Below are 25,458 nucleotides of genomic sequence, written 5' to 3' on the forward strand. Positions count from 1 at the left end.
GTGTGTGTGTGTGTGTGCACATTCCCCTGCAGACTGTGCTGAGCAAGCCTAGAAGCAAGGACACCCTGGCAGCAACAACCAGACCTACTACTCAGATCTTGATTTTTAAGAGCCACATGGCATCAACAGGAACCAAGGCTTTTTGGAGAAATGACTGAATCCATCACTGGGCCAGGGAAAGCACTAGATGTCCCTGGAATCAGTATTACAGAGCTGGAGAATAAGGAAGTTCTCCAGGAATGACTGGGACCTGTCAAAAGGATACTGTAGTCAGCAGAAAGAGGCTTACCGCTACCCAATTCTGGGACAAATTGTCTATATGTGAACCGTGAACTTCCTGATGTTCAAGCTGGTTTTAGAAAAGGCAGAGGAACCAGAGATCAAATTGCCAACATCTGCTGGATCATAGAAAAAGCAAGAGAGTTCCAGAAAAACATCTATTTCTGCTTTATTGACTATGCCAAAGCCTTTGACTGTGTGGATCACAATAAACTGTGGAAAATTCTGAAAGAGATGGGAATACCAGACCACCTGACCTGCCTCTTGAGAAATTTGTATGCAGGTCAGGAAGCAACAGTTAGAACTGGACATGGAACAACAGACTGGTTCCAAATAGGAAAAGGAATTCATCAAGGCTGTATATTGTCACCCTGCTTATTGAACTTACATGCAGAGTACATCATGAGAAACGCTGGACTGGAAGAAACACAAGCTGGAATCAAGATTGCCGGGAGAAATCTCAATACCCTCAGATATGCAGATGATACCACCCTTATGGCAGAAAGTGAAGAGGAACTCAAAAGCCTCTTGATGAAAGTGAAAGTGGAGAGTGAAAAAGTTGGCTTAAAGCTCAACATTCAGAAAATGAAGATCATGGCATCCAGTCCCACCACTTCATGGGAAATAGATGGGGAAACAGTGGAAACAGTGCCAGACTTTATTTTGGGGGGCTCCAAAATCACTGCAGATGGTGACTGCAGCCATGAAATTAAAAGACGCTTACTCCTTGGAAGGAAAGTTATGACCAACCTAGATAGCATATTCAAAAGCAGAGACATTACTTTGCCAACAAAGGTTCGTCTAGTCAAGGATATGGTTTTTCCTGTAGTCATGTATGGATGTGAGACTTGGACTGTGAAGAAGGCTGAGTGCCGAAGAATTGATGCTTTTGAACTGTGGTGTTGGAGAAGACTCTTGAGAGTCCTTGGACTGCAAGGAGATCCAACCAGTCCATTCTGAAGGAGATCAGCCCTGGGATTTCTTGGGAAGGAATGATGCTAAAGCTGAAACTCCAGTACTTTGGCCACCTCATTCGAAGAGTTGACTCATTGGAAAAGACTCTGATGCTGGGAGGGATTGGGGGCAGGAGGAGAAGGGGACGACAGAGGATGAGATGGCTGGATGGCATCACTGACTCGATGGACGTGAGTCTGAGTGAACTCCGGGAGTTGGTGATGGACAGGGAGGCCTGGCGTACTGCGATTCATGGGGTCGCAAAGAGTCGGACACGACTGAGCGACTGATCTGATCTGATCTGAAGGAGAATGAACTGGGCTTCCCTGGTGGCTCGAGAGTAAAGAATCTGCCTGCTAATGCAGGAGACATGGATTCAATCCCTAGGTCAGGAAGATCCCCTGGAGGAGGGCATGGCAACCCACTCCAGTATTGTTGCCTGGAAAATCCCATTGGACAGAGAAGCTTGGTAGGCTACAGTACATGGGGTGGCAAGGAGTCAGACACGACTTAGTGACTGAAGAACAACAAAGGAGAATGAATTTGGTTGTTGACGATTTATCTTTGTTCTCTGTTGGGGCCGTGTGCTCTACAGCTGGTATCCTAACCAGTCTTCTAGGAGAGATACAGAGCTGATGAGGCCAACATGCCCAACTAAACCGGCACAAATTCATCACCACAAATGAACATGTTGCTCAAATTCTGTGCCCTCTTGACAGCATGGTTGCTTGCTTAAAATATGTAATATGTGGCTGTCTACCCATCAAAAATACGGATATTCTTTGCTAATAAGGTCCTTCTTTGGATACAAAGAAGCCTACATTTATTTATGCTTTGAGTGCTTTCTTAAGTCAGGGTACTAATGATTGGAGAAGGAAATGGCAACTCACTCCAGTACTCTTGCCTGGAAAATCCCATGGACAGAGAACCCTGGTGGGCTACAGTCCATGATCGCAAAGAGTCAGACACGACTGAGCGACTTCACTTCACTTTACTAATGATTAGACGCAGAGACAAATTGTTTCAGTTTTTCACACATACAAAAGAAACCTTTTTTTCTAAGTTTTGATATGAGGAAATATGATTTCCTCATATCAAGTAGAGGAAATGTTTGTTTTTTTGGAAAATAACTTGTAAGACATGGGATCAATTAGGTTGGCCTTAAACGTTCCCTTTCCCTAAATTCAGACTACGAGATTAATCACTTAGGGAAGAAAAAATCTTTCTCATTGTTGACAAATCTGTGGTTGAGAGCTGGCTTTGACATTTAAAAATAATTTACATATTGAAATAATTTCAAACTTAAAAGTTGGAGGAAGAACATGAACAAGCTCCCAGATATCCTTCACTCAGATGACTGATTTCTCATTTGTTATGTTTTCAGATGTGTCTTATTCTCACATAAATGTGTGTGTAAATATCCGTATCACACAATATCTGTTTACACATATTATCCTAATCTATTTCTGAGATCAACCAATTTATTTCAACCACAGATTTACACATAATTTTATCCTTCAAATGACACACAGGTCAGGTTAGGAAAGGTAGCTGATGGAGCTGGTGAAGCTGGAGGTTTTATTTTGGAGTGGTTTTGAACTCTGTGGGTAAATCATGCTCTTACACACTAAGTCTTATGATCAAACCAAGCTGTCTGTGAAGCCCAGGCGGCAAGGAAGACAAGTGAAGCAGGAAGATAGTCTACTGGCACAGTGGGGACTAGAAGACCATGTGCTCTATATAAAGGGTGCATCTATTACTTTCATAAAAAACTAAAGCGTTAGTTGCTCACTCGTGTCTGACTCTTTGTGATCCCATGGACTGCAGCCCCCCAGACTCCTCTGTCTGTGGACTCCTCCAGGCAAGAATACTGGAGTGGGTTGCCATTCTCTTCTCTGGGGGATCTTCCTGACCCAGGGATCGAACCCAGGATTCCTGCATTGCAGGCAGATTATTTACCACTGAGCCACTAGAGAAGCCCTATCTCCAGCTTTCTGAAAGTCTGATGAACTGCCCTTGATTAAAATGAAAAATTAAAAAGAATTCTAGGATATCATTCTGGTGCAATTGAGTCTGCATTTCAGAGGAGGAACCATCTATTACTTTCAGAAGTTCTGACGTTTCAAGAGAAGGTAGAAATTTGGATTCTTTTAGGAATAGCATCCTATTTTTTTACTTTTTCAAACAGAACACCTATGAAACGAGAATCTGCTTGCCAGTGCAGGAGACACGGGTTCGAACCCTGGTCTGGGAAGATCTCGCATGCTGCGGAGCAACTAAGCCTTTGAGCTGCAACTATTGAGCTTGTGCTCTAGAGCCCGGGAGCCACAACTGCAGAAGCCCTTGCCCCCTAGATCCCAATCTCCAAGTAAAAGAAGGCCAAGCACCACCATGAAGAGCAAGTAGCCCTTTTCATCACATCTAGGAAAAGCCCATGCAGCAACGGAGACCTAGCGCAGCCAAAAATAAATTAAATTATATATATATGTGTGTGTGTATATATATATATGCCAGAGAAGAGCTAGATTTCATATAAGTTTTATACCATGCCTCCTACACGTATTTCTTGGTCTCAGAATTATTTAAGATTAAAGAAAAAGAGATCAGAGCATCACATCACTGAGACTAGTCCTGGAAAGGAGCTGGCATATAGTAACTGCTTGCAAAATTCCTGGTGACTATTATAACTGGAACTTTTTTTTGATAGCACCCTATTTTAAAATGGGACTAACGTTTAAAAATAATAGTGGTCTGAGAAAAAAAAATCATCTTGAACTTGTGTGTAACTCACCACACTTCCAGCTGACAGGTGTAATAATAACTCCCATTTAATTTTTGGTGATGACTAATAGAAAGGTATGATTCCATAAATAGGTAATAGACAAAAACAATGAAGAAAATGACCCTACCCTCACACCCTGTAGTCAATTCCCTTGCAAAGGATGTGATGCAACAGAAACTACATGCAGGATAAATAAAAAAGGAAGACTGAGCTGGCAAGAACTGATCCCATATTACAAAACAACATCTGTGAAGCAGAGCTTTTTAAAAGGGATCTTACAGAGTAAGAATCTGGTTCAAACACAGTAATTACCAAGAAATTAGTAATGATTCAAAGGAACAAGGACTTTTAATTTATCTCTTCAAAAAAGAACACAAGCAAGGAAGTTTCCTTTGCATTCAAAGGCTGACAGTAAGATTCATGCAGTAAAATCAGTATTTATATATTACTAATTAGTATGACAAATGTTTAAGTTTCACTTTGGGCTTACAGAACAACTCAATTAACTAATCGAGATACTACAATGACTAAAATAAAACTGATCCGAATTATATTTTTAAACATCTTATTATCCTTGAAGAAGTATTTTAAGTCCCACAAGTTCCATAAGGCTCTCTCTTCTTGACACTTCTAGCCTGAATGAGCTTCCCCTCCACTGGACACTTAAGGATTTACTGTCTCTACAACTTATTTGTGAGTTGATCATGGCTGTTCAGTCGCCAAGTCATGTGTGACTCCTTGTGACCCCACGGACTACAACACACCAGGGCTTCCAGTCCTTCACTGTCTTTCGGAGTTTGCTCAAGCTCATGTCCATTGAGTTGGTGAGGCCATCCAACCATCTCATCCTCTGTCACCCTCTTCCCCTCCTTCCCTCAGCTTTTCTTGGCATCAGGGTCTTTTCCAAGTGGGCTCCTTGAATTAGGTGCCCAAAGTATTGGAGCTTCAGCTTCAATATCAGTTCTTCCAATGAATATTCAGGGGTGATTTCCTTTAGGATGGACTATTTGTCAGTTAACTGGACGCTGCACTGAGGCCTTTATTACCCTTTTAAGCTATTGAATTTTTATTGCTATTTAATATTTCAAGTGCTTCTACATTTCCTTACGTTCTCCAATAGTTGCTAGAAGTGTTACTCAAGTGTTCTAGTCTGCAAACTGTTTGTTGCTTGGTCTGTGGTAAGTATGGAAACAGAGCATTTAAAAACTCTTCATGGAAATCTGACATAGTGACAGCCAAGAGCGAGACCAGTGAACTCATTTTGTTCAACAAAGTACAGACTATTTTGGATGCTGTTAAACTCTTATGGTGTGGTCAGCAGGTTGAACAGTGTGACACGAGCTGGATATTTGTCATCCACAGCAGGACCAAGTTACAAAGTGTAACACTTAAAAATAGTTTATAAACTCTAACTCAAAAGTACATAAAAATCTCAGAAATGTAAGCATGTATTTATTTTTATTACTTGCCGTGTTTACAATTGTTTAAATATTTAATCAGGCCTGGTTTTGAATTTATAGTTTAGCACTATTAGCTGTGTTAGGAAAGTAATATTTGTATTATTTATTTTTAATCCAATTTAACTTAAGCCAAATCCTGGGCCAAACAAGCTTCAGAGCCTTTTGTTCGGTTTTGTCCAGAAAAAGACACATCTTTTCTGAATGTAGCAGTTAGTGAACCAAATGATGACAGTGAAAGCGGGTCCACAAAAATGGAGACCAAAAGCACTAAATTCAGAAAGGTATGAATTCCTTACTCATGGAGTCTAGTTTTGAAGCCACAGCTGATGGGGAGGTATGTTAGTGGCAGAGATGTGAATATTAATACAGCCATATAGACATCACAATGAGGCAGCTGCTGCTGCTGCTGCTAAATCACTTCAGTCGTGTCCGACTCTGTGCAACCCCATAGACGGAAGCCCACCAGGCTCCCCCGTCCCTGGGATTCTCCAGGCAAGAACACTGGAGTGGGTTGCCATTTCCTTCTCCAATGCATGACAGTGAAAAGTGAGAGTGAAGTCGCTCAGTCGTGTCCAACTCTTAGCGACCCCATGGACTGCAGCCTACCAGGCTCCTCCATCCATGGGATTTTCCAGGCAAGAGTACTGGAGTGGGGTGTCATCGCCTTCTCCAATGAGGCAGCATTTATAAATAAAGAAATAACTTCAAAACCAAAAGTATTATTTGAAAGAAAAAGCTGATATTTACAGGATACTCTCAGCCTGGTCAAAACAATTCACAAGGACATCAAGATAGGGGTTGGGCAAAGAAGCCTTGGTGATGGACCCATTCCCAGAAGAGCGATTCCAGAGGCTGTAGGCGCTTGCCTGGGGTTTCAGAGACCCTCCCTGGTACACGCACAAGCTCAAACCAGATGATTCTTTTCAGGCCATAGGCACCTTCAGGGATTACACAGTCCTCTGAGGGTTTAATGAGATGATTATCTAAGAAACCTAAGGCTACTACAGTTCAGTTCAGTTCAGTCGCTCAGTCATGTCCGACTCTTTGCGAGCCCATGAATTGCAGCACACCAGGCCTCCCTGTCCATCACCAACTCCCAGAGTTCACTCAAACTCACGTCCATCGAGTGGGTGATGCCATCCAGCCATCTCATCCTCTGTCGTCCCCTTCTCCTCCTGCCCCCAATCCTCCCAGCATCAGAGTCTTTTCCAATGAGTCAACTCTATGCATGAGGTGGCCAAAGTACTGGAGTTTCAGCTTTAGCATCATTCCTTCCAAACAACACCCAGGACTGATCTCCTTCAGAATGGACTGGTTGGATCTCCTTGCAGTCCAAGGGACTCTCAAGAGTCTTCTCCAACACCACAGTTCAAAAGCATCAATTCTTCGGCACTCAGCCTTCTTCACAGTCCAACTCTCACATCCATACATGACCACAGGAAAAATCACAGCCTTGACTAGACAGACCTTTGTTGGCAACGTAATGTCTCTGCTTTTGAATATGCTATCTAGGTTGGTCATAACTTTCCTTCCAAGGAGTAAGCGTCTTTTAATTTCATGGCTGCAGTCACCATCTGCAGTGATTCTGGAGCCCCCCCAAAAAAAGTCTGACACTGTTTCCACTGTTTCCCCATCTATTTCCCATGAAGTGACGGGACCAGCTGCCATGATCTTAGTTTTCTGAATGTTGAGCTTTAAGCCAACTTTTTCACTCTCCTCTTTCATCAAGAGGCTTTTGAGTTCCTCTTCACTTTCTGCCATAAGGGTGGCGTCATCTGCACATCTGAGGTTATTGATATTTCTCCTGGCAATCTTGATTCCAGCTTATGCCTCTTCCAGCCCAGCGTTTCTCATGATGTACTCTGCACAGAAGTTAAATAAGCAGGGTGACAATATACAGCCTTGATGTACTCCTTTTCCTATTTGGAACCAGTCTGTTGTTCCATGCCCAGTTCTAACTGTTGCTTCCTGACCTGCATATAGGTTTCTCAAGAGGCAGGTCAGGTGGTCTGGTATTCCCATCTCTTTCAGAATTTTCCACAGTTATTGTGATCCACACAGTCAAAGGCTTTGGCATAGTCAATAAAGCAGAAGTAGATGTTTTTCTGGAACTCTCTTGATTTTTCCATGATCCAGAGGATGTTGGCAATTTGATCTCTGGTTCCTCTGCCTTTCCTAAAACCAGCTTGAACATCTGGAACACAGTTCATGTATTGCTGAAGCCTGGCTTGGAGAATTTTGAGCATTACTTTACTAGCGTGTGAGATGAGTGCAATTGTGCTGTAGTTTGAGCATTCTTTGGCATTGCCTTTCTTTGGGATTGGAATGAAAACTGACCTTTTCCAGTCCTGTGGCCTCTGCTGAGTTTTCCAAATTTGCTGGCATATTGAGTGCAGCACTTTCACAGCATCATCTTTCAGGATTTGAAACAGCTCAACTGGAATTCCATCACCTCCACTAGCTTTGTTCATAGTGATGCTTTCTAAGGCCCACTTGACTTCATATAGGTCAGTGATCACACCATCGTGATTATCTGGGTCATGAAGATCTTTTTTGTACAGTTCTTCTGTGTATTCTTGCCACCTCTTCTTAATATCTTCTGCTTCTGTTGGGTCCATACCATTTCTGTCCTTTATCGAGCCCATCTTTGCATGAAATGTTCCCTTGGTATCTTTAATTTTCTTGGAGAGATCTCTAGTCTTTCCCATTCTGTTGTTCTCCTCTATTTCTTTGTATTGATCACTGAGGAAGGCTTTCTTATCTCTCCTTGCTATTCTTTGGAACTCTGCATTCAGATGCTTATATCTTTCCTTTTCTCCTTTGCTTTTCACTTCTCTTCTTTTCACAGCTATTTGTAAGGCCTTCCCAGACAGCCATTTTGCTTTTTTGCATTTCTTTTCTATGGGGATGGTCTTGATCCCTGTCTCCTGTACAATGCCACGAACCTCCGTCCATAGTTCATCAGGCACTCTATCTATCAGATCTAGTCCCTTAAATCTACTTCTCACTTCCACTGCATAATCATAAGGGATTTGATTTAGGTCATACCTGAATGGTCTAGTGGTTTTCCCTACTTTCTTCAATTTAAGTCTGAATTTGGCAATAAGGAGCTCATGATCTGAGCCACAGTCAGAGTTTTGCAAAGAGAACGCACTGGTCATAGCAAACACCCTCTTCCAACAACACAAGAGAAGACTCTACACATGGACATCACCAGATGGTCAACACCGAAATCAGATTGATTATATTCTTTACAGCCAAAGATGGAGAAGGGTACTACATCCGAGGTGTTATGCTGTTTTCTTCAATCAGGTTTAAATGTCTGTTTAAAGTGTACACTGAATATATACCCCATTTAAAATGAAAATGTCTGGTTTTGTGGAAAGGGCATTAACCTGTAAAAATGAACCTTGGTGTTTTGAATGCCTAAAGAGATAAAGGTATTTTAAGATATTTCTTGTAGGAGTAACGATTACTCCAACTGTTACTGTATTTTTATAGCTCACTGGGTGTTTGGCTTTCCAAGGCGGTGTGAGGCAGTTCCTTGCTCTTTCACAATGAATGACTTGCTTATTTCTTTGCCTGCCCTTTCATTCCAGCATATTCAGGAAAGGAGTGGTACAGAGTAAATGGTGAAGGGCATTTCCCATTTTCAAAAACTGGCATCATGTGAGGCTTAACTAAAGAACACAAGGAAGTACAAATGTGGGTGGATTTTACTATTCTCTCTACTGTTCATACTATATACACACATGCATGTTGGAGCTATACGTTAATTTCATCTAAGGCAAGTTAACAGTTGCATAATTCAGATTTCTCAACGTTGAATTTTTTGTTTTAGGAAGCATTTCCTGGAATCAATTTAAACCAGCTTGAAAAACAACCACAAAAATTAGTATCTGTGAATTTCACTCTCAATATATATTAACAGAAGATAAAAACTACACCACAGAGTTGAAGGCAGTTTAAACATTTTCTTGTTACACTGAAAATATTTTTAAAAAATGGTTTAAAAAAAATCTAACATGGTAACCTCAGTCCCGCTCGCCAGAGGTTCCTATTGTTAATAACTCCTTTTTTTAAAGTTTATTCATCCGTTTTTGGTTGCCCTGGGTTGTCTTTGCTGCGTGCGGGCTTTCTCTACGTGGGGGCTCCTCTCTAGGTGCAGTGCGTGGGCCTCTCGTCGCAATGGCTTCTCCTGTTGTGGAGTACGGGGTCTAGGTGAGCGGGCTCAGGAGTTTCGGCGCACGGGCTTAGTGCCCAGGAGACATGCGGGATCTTCCTGAATCAGGATGGAACCTGAGTCCCCTTCATCGACAGGCAGATTCTTAACCACTGGGCTGTCAGGGAAGTCCAATATCTTCTCATATATCCTTCCAGAAAACTTTCTGGACCTATGCTCCCTAGATCCACTGATGTTTAAAATATGTGTGTGCATAATATATAAAACATACACAGATCACTATACAATCTGATCTATGCGTCACCTTTTTAAATTCATATTCTCTAAATAATATGGCCAAGATGGTTGGGCCCCAAATCTTCCATCAGTTCTGCCATACAGCAAGCCTCTCTTGTGGTCAGCCACGTGATCAGCTCTGGCCAGTGGGCTGTGGAAGGCCCACACTCCTGGGCCGAAGAGCAGAGAAGCAGCGTCCACACCGCCCTGGTGATAGAGGGAGCTCTGTGTTTGGGATGGCAGAGCCACAGGATCAAAACGACCTGAGTGCTCAACGGCTGCCTGCTAAGTCCTCTGGACCCACAGGGTTTTTGTGAGTGAGACCGACTCCTCTGTTACACTAAGCTGCTGGGACCAGGGGGCTGTTTGTGATTGCAGCGTAACCTACCCCGTCCTAATTCAGCACTCTTTCCATACTAGTTACATGTTTTTTCTCAACCACAGTACAGGCTAGTACAGTCACTGATGTGCCAGGCCCCACGGATGGACTCTGAGGTTATTCCTACCTTGTTACTGTTGTTCTGATAGACACGCCATCACTGACACCATGTTATGTGCAGTTTCCCTAACAGAGACACAAATATTTCTGTGGGAGGAAGTCCTTGAAGCAGAATGACTAGGCACAGCATAATACACTAAAAATATTATTTTAAGTAAGTAGTACTTCAATGATCAAACTTCAAAAGGCACACAAAAGAATGCAATAAAAGTCCCTTTCACACCCTATCTCAGCGCCTACTTCTGATTATAATCAATGCTATCAGTTACCTATGTATCCTGAAAGTGAAAGTGAAGTCGCTCCGACTTCAAAAAAGTGAAGTCCTGTCCGACTCTTTGCGGCCCCATGGACTGTAGCCTATCAGGCTCCTCCATCCATGGGATTTTCCAGGCAAGAGTGCTGGAGTGGTTTGCCATTTCCTTCTCCAGGGCACCTTCCGGATCCAGGAATTGAACCCGGGTCTCCCTCATTGCAGGCAGACGTATCCTGAGAGAGCCTGAGAGATCTCAAATATATATATATATAGGAGAAGGAAATGGCAACCCACTCTAGTATTCTTGCCTGGAGAATCCCATGGACTGAGCAGCTTGGTGGGCTACAGTCCACAGGGTCACAAAGAGTCAGAAACTACTGAAGCAACTTAGCATACATATATATTTGTGTGTGTGTGTGTGTATATATACACATATATATACAAAATTGTATAGCTCTGCATGGATATATGTATATGCATATATAAAGATACACATGCACATTTAGGGTAGATTCTAAGAGATGTTTCTAAATTGCCTCTCAACGAGAGTGCCCGTTTCTCCACAATCTTCTATGGCTGTCTAAAATAAGAGGCATTCATGCTGTGTTTCTGTGACAGCAATTATAACAACTGCTAATATTCGGGCAGGCCTTTTACAATATTTTAAGAGAAGAGGCCCAACTGTAATTGTCAGGTGACCTTGTAAACTGTGCAATGTTTGCCAAATAAATTCACAGCGATCAAGCTGCATCAATGGCAGCTCAAACTATTTTCACAGTGCTAAGTCGCTTCAGTCGTGTCCGACTCTGTGCGACCCCATAGATGGGAGCCCACCAGGCTCCGTCATCCCTGGGACTCTCCAGGCAAGAACACTGGAATGGGTTGCCATTTCCTTCTCCAAGGCATGAAAGTGAAATCACTCAGTCGTGTCTGACTCTTAGCGACCCCATGGACTGCAGCCTACCAGGCTCCTCCCCCCATGGGATTTTCCAGGCAAGACTCTACCTAAAGGCCAGACAAATGGGCTAAGCAAAGGATGGGGCTATCACAGGGCAGGTGGGAAAAGGCAAGAGCAGTGGCCTGCAGGTGAATGAAGAAGTCTGACTGGGAAACAGCAAGGAGACTGATGTGGCTGAAAGGGGTCTGCAAACATTGCAAAGAAGTGGTGGGACACAGAAAGTCACTCCGTTGTGTCCGACTCTTTATGATCCCATAGAATGCAGCCCATCAGGCTCCTCTGTCCATGGAATTCTCCAGGCAAGAATACTACAGTGGGTAGCCATGCTGCCCTTCTCCAGGGGATCTTCTTGACCCAGGAACTGAACCCGGGTCTCCTGCACTGCAGGCAGATTCTTGACTTGTCTGAACCACCAGTATGATGTATTTCAAACACAGTAGCAGACTCTGTATGATCTCAACCCAAATTCATTTCCCAACCCTTTTCCTTTGCCAGCAGAGCCCTGGATCTGTACAGGTGTTCAGCGCCCCACTCCTGCCATACACACACACCCCCTCAGACTGCTCAGGGCTTGGAATTCTCTCCTCAGCTCCAGGAGAATGGATCTTGCTTAGTGACAAAACTGCAAATTCCAACTGCCTTATCAGTGATCAGATAGGAAGGTCTCTCCTTGATCTGAGCAAAGATAAAGGGGAAATCCTTTTAGAATGTTGCACAAGGTTCCTAAATTTTCATCCTGAAGTCAAGGGAGCCAGCTTAGAAGAATAAATGAAACTGCTGAGGGCACAGAAAGAACCTGGGTCTCTGAGGGCATGATTGAGCAACTGGATTATCCAACCTGGGATCTATCCTTCTGGTGATAGGGGAAAAATAACTTGCCTTGTTGTTGAAGCCACTTTTATTTGGGTTTTCTGTTACTTGTAGCCAAAGTATCTTGCTACAGAGAACAGTTTGATAAGCTTAGCTATGAATACAGAGTCTCGGTTTACTGTGGGACATCCAAGCGGAAACAAGATCAAAGGGTGAGAATGGGCGCGAGGAGATTCAAGGACAGAAGGGGCACTTCCAGTCACATGAGAGCACCTGCAGTCACCAGGTATGGTTGTGACTAATGATGGCTAACAATGCTTCCTGTGGACTGGACCCCGTTCTAAACGTATTATTAATAAAAGAATCTCTCTCTTATCCTCACAACACACAACAATGTAATTTTCCATCTCCACTTTATCTATGGCAGAAGTGAGCACCAGAGAGGTTTAGGAAGTTGCCAAAGGTTTACAAAAGTGGGGGGTCAGTGCCACAGTGGGTTCACACCCAGCAGGCTGAGGACAGAGTTAATCCACTTAACTCTCTCTGCCATGTTACCTATTCTTAAATCACAGGAAGAGAAAACAGTGGAGTCATAAGGAGCAGTCATCAGAGAACTGAAAACAAAGTACAAAATGTCTAAAGGAGCAGCTTCGACAGAAGAACCATGACGGGTAACAGTCACAAACTCTGAAAGTGAGGGAGCCAGGGAGACACCAGAGTCCCAGGTCAGGCGCAAGGACTGGTCTCGAGACACTCTGCGGACACAGTCTGTACAGGACAGGGAAAAAGACTGCAGAGGTATAGGTGGAGACCGGACCCCAGCTGCACCCACGAAGGCTGCACACTTTGGCCAAGGAGCAGTATGCCATAATGCATTTCACTTTCTCGTCTTAACAAGATACTAAGTCACTGACAAGCAGGAAAGTGGTATTTATAAGCACTTGGCTAGGTAGAAACTTTATATTATTTAATCCTCACAATTACCTTAATGATAATTGTGACATTATCTTTTCATGAACAATTTCACCAATCAAACATAATGTACAAGCCTGAAGTCCTTTACATCCATCAGCAAATCTATCTGCAAATCCTATTAGTTCAACCTTCAAAATATATCCGGAATCGATCATTTCTCCTATAACCTGTCTTCAGCACCAGCAATCTCCCTATATTTGGAAAGATACTCTGCCACTGAGCTATCTTTAGGAGATCCTCAAATATCACTTCATAGACAAACTTGAAAAAGACTGGAGTCTTATACATCCTATTACTCATTTATCCAAGTGTTTATGGGGCTACACAATCTATTAAGGGTTTATACACAACAGTCATCAATATAATCATGGCTTGAGATCCTCCGGACAGCCTAGTAGGTTATTAGATTATTTATGTTACAAATAAGTAAGTAGAAAACACAGGAGCTGTTATGATAGAGGAAATGCAGGAGGATCTTGGAGTACAAATGAAGGGCAGTTAACCCAGACTTTGAGGATCTGAGAAGGGGATCCAGGAAGTGACATCTATGTTGAGAACTAAGGGATGGGTAGGAATGATCAAGGGATAAAGATGGAGGGGCGGGTGGGAAAGCAGTGCTCCAACACAGAGGGCGCAGTTAAGTTGAGAACCAAAGTTGAGAAGCTTAAAACAGAGGAAGGCATGCTTAAAGAAAGTTCCAGAAGGCTGGGGCACAGGGTACAGGAAAGACAGTGCAGGTAAAGGGAAGCAAAGACAGGGAAAGAGAAGAAAGGAGAACTGATTGCTGATGACTCAGGGCCTTACAAGTCCTGTTAAGAAGTTTCGGCTCCGGACTTCCCTGGTGGTCCAGTGGTTAAGACACTGCACTCCTGATGCAAGGGACACGGGTTTGATCCCTGCTCAGGGAACTAGGATCCCACATGCTGCACAGCATCGCCAAATAAATAAATACTCATCTGCTTACAAAAAAAAAAAAAAAAAGTAGTAGTAGTTTAGGATTTATCCCCAAAGCAAGGGAGAGTCAGTGAAGGATTTCAACGCAGAGATATAGGTGTTGAGTTATGCATTTTAGAAAGCAAATTCTGGCTATGGCATGAAAGTATTAAGACAGGACACAACTACAAGGCCAGTTAGGAGACGGTTGCCCCCAAGGGACTGAAATAGAGACGTAAACTGGACCATGGGGGAGGTCGATTCAAGAGACACTTAGGAGACTGAATTGACCTCAACAGGTTACTGACTAGAAGCAGGGGGCAGAGATGGTAAAAAAACAAACAAACAAAAAAAAAAAACAGATGAATCAAAAACTACCAGATTTCTGGCTTGGTCACTATGTGGAAGGCTGAACACTGAGCAGCTTTCACATTTTGGTAAATTTCTCAAGGCAGCGACACGTTTTAGAAAAGGGACCTGCCAGAGCCTGCGTCAGCCACATAAATTATACTTTTGTGTTGACATTTTAAATTTATTCCTTCTCTTTTTCCTACTGCACTTGTAAGTAAGAGTAAATGCTCTCTGGATTTGTAAACACAGAATGGAACCTTATAAAATGGTGTGAGGGGAAGGAGGATAAACAAAGAGCCTACTTAATCCAAGCAGCCATTAGCTGGCAGTTTCAGGGAGAACCAAGTGGTCTGGAATAACGAAAGACTAAGACTTAGCAGATTATTTTAAAATGAAGCTGTTGTTTCTTCTAAGTTACATTACAAATGAAGACATAAGTTCATCATTCTTAAATGTGAAATATTTACTCTGAAAGTGCTATATTAGCTATGAAACACTGCCTTAGGATGATGCTAGTTGGAATAGTGAACTCCAAGCTTCCCAGTGGCTTAACAAGAGAAGTGTATCTGTCATTCACACATTAGTCCAACACAAATGTTTCTGGGGAGAAGGAGTGGGCCTCTGGTCCAGGCAGTCATAGAGTGACTTGTTTACCACCCTTTCATGCCCAGCTGGCATACCAGATAGTACAGTTTCTGGAGAAAGATCCTTCACTCACAGAACCAGTTACTAGGGGGTTAATAATATTTTGGTCCCAAACATGTAGTCAAAAAGAGGTCACGGTCCGTTGGGGAGCTGGAAGAAATACTGAAAGTGATTGAACCTTCACAATTTGTTAAAATCCAAGAACCTTTGTTTAAACAAATTGCCAAGTGTGTATCTAGCCCCCACATTCAGGGCTATCGTGGCATCAGTGTACACTGTGTTGAAAGGCGTGTATGGAAATGAACAGCGCCGTGTGTGATGAGCTGTCCGCCTCGTAGAAGACAGGTCATCAGCAGGAGAAAAAGAAAGACGAGAACGTGAAGGACTGTGGGAAAAACTGGAGGATCCAGAGAGGTCTTAGCTGTGACAGGATAATTCCAACTTACTGAAAAGAATGACAATGCCATTGCTAACCTGAGGAGTCGCACATTCATGGAGTCGGAGACGCAGCCACAGCTCTCTGTATTGTGCAACTTTACAGTAGAGTTCACATGTGTTTCATTATTACAACAGCACTGTATACACCTGTCTCTAAGTAAAGCACAAAAAAGGACTTCAAAGTTTAGACAACAGATGGACTTCTCAGAGGTTGGCAAACATAATCACTGTTCTAACCCTCTTTTAAAAAAAGTAGTCTTCAAAGATCTGTCAATGAGGGAGAAGGAAATGGCAACCCACTCCAGGAGTCTTGCCTGGGAAATCCCATGGACAGAGGAGCCCCTAACGGGCTACAGTGAATGGAGTCACAAAAGAGTTGGACAGGACTTAGTGACTGAACAACAGCAATACATACACGCACACGCACAACTATGTTGCAGCGGAAAAAAGAATCTGTCGATGAAGCTGCTGTTATAAATTTCATTACTGGGAGCTCCATCTTCAGCTCATGACTTCCAGGTCACCATAGACATTGATGCCAAAGCGGGCAGAGTGGAGAATAACACAGAGGAAGACGCTTTTATGAGCTAGATTTGGGAGTGACTGGATCTCGGGAGTTTCAGTGGTGAGAACTCGGTCACACGCCACTTGGACCTGCAAAGGAGGGTGTGTCCACAAAGGAAAGGAAATGAGTTTTGGTGAATAGTTAGCAGTCTCTGTCACAAATGTTTCTAGTGAATGGTTAGCAAAATTTGTCATTGATGGAACAGTTCTGAGGATAAGACATCTGACTCGTTCGTCCTTGCAAAGTGGCCAAGCCTAGCTGTATCTCAAAGAGAACTGGAATTCAAGTACTCAAATATAATGGTTAAAAAATACTTTATGAAAAATATTACCTTGTAAGAGATCCATATTATGGATAAACTGAAAAGGAAAGTGTCAGTCACTCAGTCATGTCTGACTCTTTGTGACCCCGTGGACCGTAGCACCAGGCTCCTCTGTCCATGGGATTCTCCAGGCAAGAATGCTGGAGTGGGCAGCCATTCTCTTCTCCAGGGGAATCTTCCCAACCAGGGACTGAACCTGGGTCTCCCACATTGCAGGCAGATTCTTTACTGTCTGAGCCACAAGGGAAGTCATATATTATGGCATAAACTACTGCTAAAATAACTGTCAGGTACATAAATTGAAGAAATGTAGGATAAAAAATTCCTAAGATTTTGATTTACAGCAGTTGCTCATTTCAACATGAATTTTTTTTCTCCTTCGCCAAGAAGAGACCAAAAATATTAGAGGAAGAAGCCATCCCATGGACTGCAGCATGCCAGGTTTCTCTGTCCTCCATTGTCTCCCGGAGTTTGCTCAAATTCATGTCCATTGAGTTGGTGATGCTATCTAAGCACCTCATCCTCTGCCACCCCCTTCTCCTTTTGCCTTTAGTCTTTCCCAGCATCAAGGTTTTTTCCAGTGAGTCAGCTCTTCACATCAGGTGGCTTAAGTATTGGAGCTTCAACTTCAGCATCAGTCCTTCCAATGAATATTCCAACGATTTCCTTTAGAATTGACTGGTCTGATCTCCTTGCTGTCCAAGGGACTTTCAAGAGTCTTTTCCAGCTCCAAAGTTCAAAAGCAACAATTCAAAAGAATCAAATCCCATGGACAGAGGAGCCTGGTGGGCTACAGTCAGTGGGGCCACAAAGAGTCAGACATGACTGAGAGACTAATACTTTCACTCTGATTACTGTTAATACTATTAAAACTAAATTTTAAGCTATGTGGTTTGGTCAGTCCAGTTTGCAATAGACTGCAGTTCTTTAACAGTATCTTCAAAAACTAGGGGGAAGGAAACACTTGAATGCATTTTTTTCTTTGAAAATACTTTTACTATTTATTTGCAATTAGTGGACCATGAGTTAGTTCTGTTTTAGATACTGTTTTATATTTAAACAGTGGTCTAGGATTTCCCTGGTGGTATAGGGGATAAGAATCCACCTGCCAGTGTATGGGACATGGGTTTGATCCCTGGCCTGGGAAGATTCCACATGCCGAGGAGCCTCTAAACCCATGCACCACAACTACTGAGCCCATGCTCCAGAGCCCGGGCTCTGCAACAAGAGAAGCCCCGGAGATGAGATCCATGCACAGCAACAAAGAGAAGCTCCCGCTCGCCACAACCAGAGAAAGCCCGAGCAGCAACAAAGACCAGCACAGCCAAAAATAAATAAATTTTTTGAAAAGTCTCCCTCCTTAAAAAAAAAAAAAAAAAGGTCTAAATCTAATATATGGATGCTCTTAACTGCAGACACTGTAGATACTCCCAGATACAACATTAAGTATGTATTGAAAATGCATTATCAAAACGCTAATAATCCATCTTGATCATAAAACAGGATTCAATCTTTCTTCTTCAAATATAATACTATACTGTTTGGGGATTTTTAAAATAATTTTTTAAGAAAAAGGAGAAAGATATAGCAAGAGAAGCCACAGCACAAAAGTTTTCTGGAAAGGAAAAATGATCAGAACTTATCTGTATATAATAACTTGGACAAGTGTGACTAGGGCTTCCCTGATAGCTCAGTTGGTAAAGAATCCACCTGCAGTGCAGGAGATCCTGGTTCCATCTCTGGGTTGGGAAGATCCCCTGGAGAAGGGATAGGCTACCCCCTCTGGTACTCTTGGACTTCCTTTGTGACTCAGATGGTAAAGAATCCACCTGCGATGCAGGAGACCTGGGCTCGATCCCTGGGTTTGGAAGGTCCCCTGGAGAAGGGAAAGGTTACCCATTCCAGTATTCTGGCCTGGAGAATTCCATGGACTGTATATAGTCTATGGGGTCACAAAGAGTCGGACACGACTTAGCGACTTCACTTTCACTTTTCACTCTCATGCTTCGGAGAAGGAAATGGCAACCCACTCCAGTGTTCTTGCCTGGAGAATCCCAGGGACAGGGGAGCCTGGTGGGCTGCTGTCTATGGGATCACACAGAGTCAGACACAACCGAAGTGACTTAGCAGCAGCAGTCTAGAATTAGCCTAGTACCACCCCCTTCGGGAGATGGTGAGGAACAGGGAGGCCTGGCGTGCTGTAGGCCACGGGGTTGCACAAATTGAACAAGATGGAGTGACAAGTCTAGTATTATTTCTAAATTTCCTTTCAGGTCAGCCTATTATGAGTCTAAATGCATGTGGTACTTTTAGTACCTGCCAAATACCACTCTGTTAAATTTATGTGTAACTCTGTCCAAAATAACCACCTGGTAAACTATACATTATTGTATTTTCTAAGTTTGCACAATATGTACATTGCACAATAATAAATTGTACACTGGTACAATTTAACAATAACTGGTAGTCTTAGTACAAACCAAGACTACCACTGTACATGGAAATGTTGAGAAAAATAAATATGGCCCAACACAAATCATGTCATCTACGAGAATGAAAATACTTGAAAACTGTTCATCTGGGTAATGAATCAGAAGAGAGTTTTCAGTTATTGTCTAAAATCAAATTTTGGTATATTGCTATCAATAAAATAAAAATAGTATTCACCTGCTAGCCACTTCATAGTAATGTTTTAAGAATGCTTAAAAAATTTATGAAATGTTTTCAGTCCTAAAAGATATTGACACTGAAGCTTTCTCATTCTGCTGAGGATCAGGAACATCACAGCCATATTATTTAATGGTTTAGCAACAAAAAACTTGGAACAAGAACATATTTTTACCTCTCTTCATGACAGTCATAAAATGTAGGTACATTTTCTGCATTCTGAAATGAATATTTCACATTCATAACATGACTGTCGTTTTAAAAACTGGTCTTGTCAGCTCAACACTGGTGCTGCCATTTTCAAGTAACCATTTTCAAGGAAAGTAATCCTTCCCTGTAATGTTACAACTTGTTTTAAGTTAGAAAACTTTTAAAAATTAACCAAAATACAAACGAAATCTAGTGAGAGGCAATGTTACCTCTTCCTGTTTCAGTAAACCATTTTCAAGGAGTAGTCATAATAATGGCCAACATCTGTTGAGCATGACCACGGCAGGCCCTGTGTGAAATGGCTTAAATATTGATCTATGTAATGTGTGTGCCCAGTCGTGTCCGACTCTTTGCAGCCCCGTGGGCTGTAGCCCGCCAGGCCCTCTGTCCATGGGATTTTCCAGGCAAGAATACTGGAGTAGTGGGTTGCCATGCCCTCCTCTAGGGGATTTTCCCAACCCAGGGATCAAACCTGTGTCTCTCCTATCTCCTGCACTGGCAAGTGGGTTCTTTACCATCAGCACCACCTGGGAAGCCCCTTTATATATTGATACATGACTGCATTTCATCCTCACAACAATTCAACGTATCACATACCTCTTCTGTTATGGATAAAGAAAACACAACTTTGAGAAGCAGTTGATTCTGGTTCAAGGTCACACAAGCATCACAAACAGAAGAGCTGGGATTCACCCAAGCAGTCTACTTCTAGAGCCACTGCTCTTAACCACTCCTACCTCCTGCAAGCACTCTGTCGTCAAATATTATTCAGGTCATGTTCCAGCTGGACACTGCTGTCCCAGCAGTCTGACCATCCTGCCCACCCCAGTACCGCCTGGCTGTGGTTCCATGTGCAGGCCACTGTATACAAGGAAGGTTGACCAGATCTCCAACAGCAGTTCCAGCTCAGTGGGAAGATTTCTAATCGGTGGATATTTCACTGCTTTGGAGGCAGATGGTCAATGGTTACATTCAACAACCTTCCAGCTCATGGATAAAGAAGTGGATACTACATGGGGCTCCCCTGGTAGCTCAGTGGTAAAGAATCTGCCTGCCAAAGAAGGGGACACAGGTTCAATCCCTGATCCAGGAAGACCCCACGTGCCATGGAGCAACTAAGCCCGTGTGCCACAACTACTGAGCCTGTGCTCTATCTAGAGCCTGGGAGCCGCAACTACTGAGCCCACGAGCTACAACTGAAACCCACGTCCCAGAGCCTGTGCTCCGCAACAAGAGAAGTCACTGTAATGAGAAGCCCGTGCACTGCAATGAAGAGTAGCCCCCTCACACCACAACCAGGTAAAAGCCTGGGTGGTAACAGATACCCAGCACAGCCATGAATAAATAAACAAAATTATCAAAAAGTGGGTACTGTATATTTCCAGCCTTCTTGTCTAGAAGAGACATCGAAAGAAAGAGCATGTTGAGGGAAAGAAATGTAAAATAAAAACCTCTCTCTTCTCAGAGTTGTAGGGCCAAGAAGGCATTATAATGTGCTTTGTAGTCAGAAAGACCTAGGTTCAAATCCTAGTTCCACCACTTGCTGTATCTTTGATCTCGGATAAGGAGTTCATCTCTCCAAACCTGTTTCCTCATTTGTAAATATTTCTTTATTTGTATCCCATGAGGTTGTCATGAGGACCAGATGAGGCAAAGTGTGCAGTAAGATACTGGGGTCCAGTTTCCTTTATTTAGGTAAGTAGTGAGACTAGAAAATCTAAAATCCTTTCCAGCTCTTAAGACCATATGAAGTTATGCCCCATTTTCAGTTCAAAAACTTGCAAAGATTAACCAAAATAAACAAAGAATTCGGCTGAAGAGGTTGATGTCACCCTCTTCCTTGCTTCTTCCTTAAACTGGAATATTACAAAATAGGATACGCCTGGAATGTGTTCAACCTACAAAAAAGGAAGTCGGCAGTTGCTGAAAAGTCACAGCAGCTGGTTATTCACTTTTTTCCAGGAGCACAGGCTGTTGATATAATCACACCACAGGAAAACTTCATCATGTTGGCTAAGAGCAATCTGCGATGACACGGCAGTAATTCTTCATCATGTAGAGGTTGGCGTCTTCACTGCTCTTGTCTGGCTAATTGGGTTAGAAGACGTGAGAACTGGGCCAGCTTGGTTATATCCCAGGCATGAGAAGAAGGGCAGGGGTCTCAGGGGAAATTGGGGGGTGGGGGCAGGGAGAAACTGCAGGACTGAGAACTAGGAAAGTCTCCTGGTTTCTGTTGCTCTTACTCAGTCCACCTCTGCCCTTTATGAAGCAGCTCCTTCCTTTGATGCATTTCTGTTCCTTCATAAATCTGATCTGCATGTGGCTTTGACCTGCCAGAGCCCCTTTCCTTCCTTTTTCAAATGAGCAGCGCTCAACCTTGACTTTTCATTCTGCATGTGTCCCCTTCTGTAGGGAACTGTCCATGCTTTCATCAGATTCCTCAAGGAGGCAATGGCCCCATTAAGAGGAGGAAGGAACTCTGTTCTCATGATTCCACAGCTTCAGTTTCTGCTGGTGACTCTCATTCAGTTCCCTAACTCCAAATTCCTAGTAGGATAGCAAGAACGGCCCCCATTTATGCTGCTTTGAGTATGAGCCAGATCTTGTTGTATGAACTTTAAGTGAATTAATCAGAGAAGGCAATGGCACCCTACTCCAGTACTCTTGCCTGGAAAATCCCATGGATGGAGGAGCCTGGTAGGCTGCAATCCATGGGGTTTCTAAGAGTTGGACATGACTGAGCGACTTCACTTTCACTTTTCACTTTCATGCATTGGAGAAGGAAATGGCAACCCACTCCAGTGTTCTTGCCTGGAGAATCCCAGGGATGGGAGAGCATAGTTCTCAGAACATTATATATAAGCTAATGTTTTATAAAGAGAAACAGAGACACAGTAAACCCTGAGTGAGGTGCTTGGGGTTCCACAACTAGTAATTGGCTCAGCTTGAATTTCATCCTGGACAATATACATATTGCTTAAAACGGGTTGAGTTAAACTCTGCGTCAAGCGACAGGTTGTTTGTAAGACCGCAGATTGGCCCTCTTTGGGTCAAAGTCCTATCCCAATTGTGGCAGGGTGAGAGTGACAGGAGACAGGGGCATCCACTAGCTTAAAACACAGCCCCTGCCTCAGCCACGTCATAGATAACTGGTTACTCTTAAAGAGAGAAGGCAATGGCACCCCACTCCAGTACTTTTGCCTAGAAAATCCCATGGACGGAGGAGCCTGGTAGGCTGCAGTCCATGGGGTCGCTAGAGTCGGACACGACTGAGCAACTTCACTTTCACTTTTCACTTTCATGTGTTGGAGAAGGAAATAGCAACCCACTCCAGTGTTCTTGCCTGGAGAATCCCAGGGACGGGGGAGCCTGGTGGGCTGCTGTCCATGGGTCGCACAGAGTCGGACACGACTGAAGCGACGCAGCAGCTTAAAGACAGAGGAGGTGGCAGGCAGGCACGTTAACACTTCACATGTCTAGCATAACCAGCACTTTCGTTATTTGTCTTCTAGGAATATTTCAAAATCAAATAACTGAAATTTACCTTTAAGAATTATAAGTAAGGGAAGGGTAATATAAACAGTAGAAAAATAAGAGCAGGGCAGGGGCCTATCAGCAGAAGAGAAATAAAACTAAGTCCCCCACAAATGTACACAGACACACACATACACACACACCCCTGATTAACAAGGGGCTTCCCTGTGGGTCCAGGACAATTGGGTCCTGGCTTAGAACTGAATGTCCTGGACAAGTTTAAATTTGAAGGACCAGTTATGGTACCTTATTCTCAATCCCTGGCTCACACAAATAGCCTCTATCAAGGAAAAACTCCTCTTTTTTAAGACCAAACACAGAAAAATACTGGGGGATGGGAAGGGGAGGGAGAGGGAAGAAGGAGGGTAGAAAGAAAAAGGAGTATGTATGTGAGAAATAAAAAAGAATATATACCAGGATAATTTTGCAAAACTAGGTAAAAAAATCTTGGCCAAAGACATTACTTTTATTTATTTTTTAATTGAAGTACAGTTGATTTACAGTGTTGTGCCAATCTCTTCCGTGTAGCAGAGTGACTCAGTTTTTTACACATATGTACATTGTTTTTAAAATATTCTTTTCCATTATGGTTTATCCCAGGAGATTGGATATCATTCCCTGTGCTTATAGAACCTTGTTGCTTATCCATTCTAAATATAACCATTTGCATCTACCAACCCCAAATTCCTGGTCCATCCTGTCCCTCCGCCCCTCCCTCTTGGCAACCACAGTCTGATCTCTATGTCTGTGAGCAAAGACATTACTTTTAAAATGACCTTTGCGGTAGGGCAGAATTATGCCTCACTCTTACTCCCAAAGATGCCTGGGTCCTAATCCCTGTGAATCTGTCATCTGACATGGCAGAGGAGACTGAAGGTTGTTAATCAGCTGATTTTCAATTACAGATTGCCTGGGGGGGCGGTCCAATGGAATCACCAGGGTCCTTAAAAATGAGAGAGACACACAAGAGAAGTGACTAGAGAAGGTCAGAATGTCAGTGCTGTGCAATGTGAGAAGGGCTTGACCTGCCTTTGCTGACTTTGAAGGTGGAGGAAGAAAAGCCCGAGTCAACCTCTAGGAGCTGGAAAAGATAAGAAACTGGAGAGTCTCCACCAGAGCCTCCACAGAGGAACTGTTACGGGAAGCACGCTGACAGAAACCGCCACGCTGGTTACTGGCCACACAGTAACCATCCGTGTAGGTTGTTTTACGACAGAACGTCCTGGTAAGGAACGTGGAACAAATAAGCCGCCACCAATCAGAAGAGTTCAAGAAAGGTCAAAAGGAGACACCACGTGTCCGACCACCTCCCAGAATCCTCCTTGCTGGCATCCATCTTGGCTGAGCAATGCGTGTGCCACCAGGAAGGACTGAGTCAGAATGATTGGCCAAAGACAACCTGGAAACAAATCCCATCACCATAAAACCCGAGGCTGTGAACCACGAGGCAGAGCCGTTCTCCTGGGTTCCCTTACCCTACTGCTCTCCACCCGGGCACCCCTTCCCAATAAAGTCTCTTGCTTTGTCAGCACGTGTGTTTCCTCGGACAACTCATTTCTGAGTGTTAGACAAGAGGTCCCCCTTCCAGCAACAGAACCAGCGCTGTTGACATCATGATTACAGCTCAGTGAGACCCACGTCACACTTCCAACCTCTAAAACTATAATAAAACCTGTGTTGTTTACCACTAAGTTTGTGGTGGCTTGTTACAGGTAATTTTTAAAGGCTTTATGAAACAAGGGCTTACAACAAAGACTAAAATAGCTCAAAAAAGAAAAAACAATGATACAACTAAAGGTGGAGAAAGGACAGCAGAGTTCAGAAAGGAAAGTAAGACTAAAAGTCATCACATTAAAAAAAAGGCCACATTGGAAGCAGCAAAAAGGAGCAAAGACCCTGCTGAAAATGCATCTGGGGCCAAGGAAGACACACCTGAGAAAAGGGGGAAAATGCAATAGAAAACAAGGATTCAATGGAGAATCAACATACTCCTGGTTGACATCTCTGAAGAACAAAGAAATTAAAAGGCTCCAAGAGATTATACAAGAAATTCAAGAGGTCACCTTAGACAGTTACACTGAAGAACTAAAGTGAAGTGTTAGTCACTTAGTCGTGCCCGACTCTACAACTCCACGGACTGTAGCCCACCAGGCTTCTCAGTCCTTGGAATTCTCCAAACAAGAATACTGGTGTGGGCTGCCATTCACTTCTCCAGGGCATCTGCCCAACCCAGGAATCAAACCCCGGTCTCCTGCATTGCAGGTGGATTCTTTACAGTCTGAGCCACCAGGGAAGCCCTTACACTGAAGGGCTACCTATATCCTAAAGATAAATTAACAGAGATGAACAAACATCAGGACATAT

At 43.2% G+C, this 25,458-nt stretch overlaps 1 protein-coding gene and 1 non-coding gene across 5 annotated transcripts in view; one reads left to right on the plus strand and one right to left on the minus strand.

Annotated features, from left to right (window-relative positions):
- MYO1D (myosin ID) overlaps positions 1-25,458 on the minus strand; it is a 361,342-nt gene that overhangs the window by 279,722 nt on the left and 56,162 nt on the right. The gene's annotated exons all lie outside the window — the stretch shown is intronic.
- Positions 14,265-14,337, plus strand: TRNAR-CCU. The gene has a single exon. It is a non-coding gene; the product is annotated as a tRNA-Arg (tRNA).

The sequence above is a fragment of the Bubalus bubalis genome, chromosome 3, assembly GCF_019923935.1.
Source record: "Bubalus bubalis isolate 160015118507 breed Murrah chromosome 3, NDDB_SH_1, whole genome shotgun sequence".
NCBI lineage: Eukaryota > Metazoa > Chordata > Mammalia > Artiodactyla > Bovidae > Bubalus > Bubalus bubalis.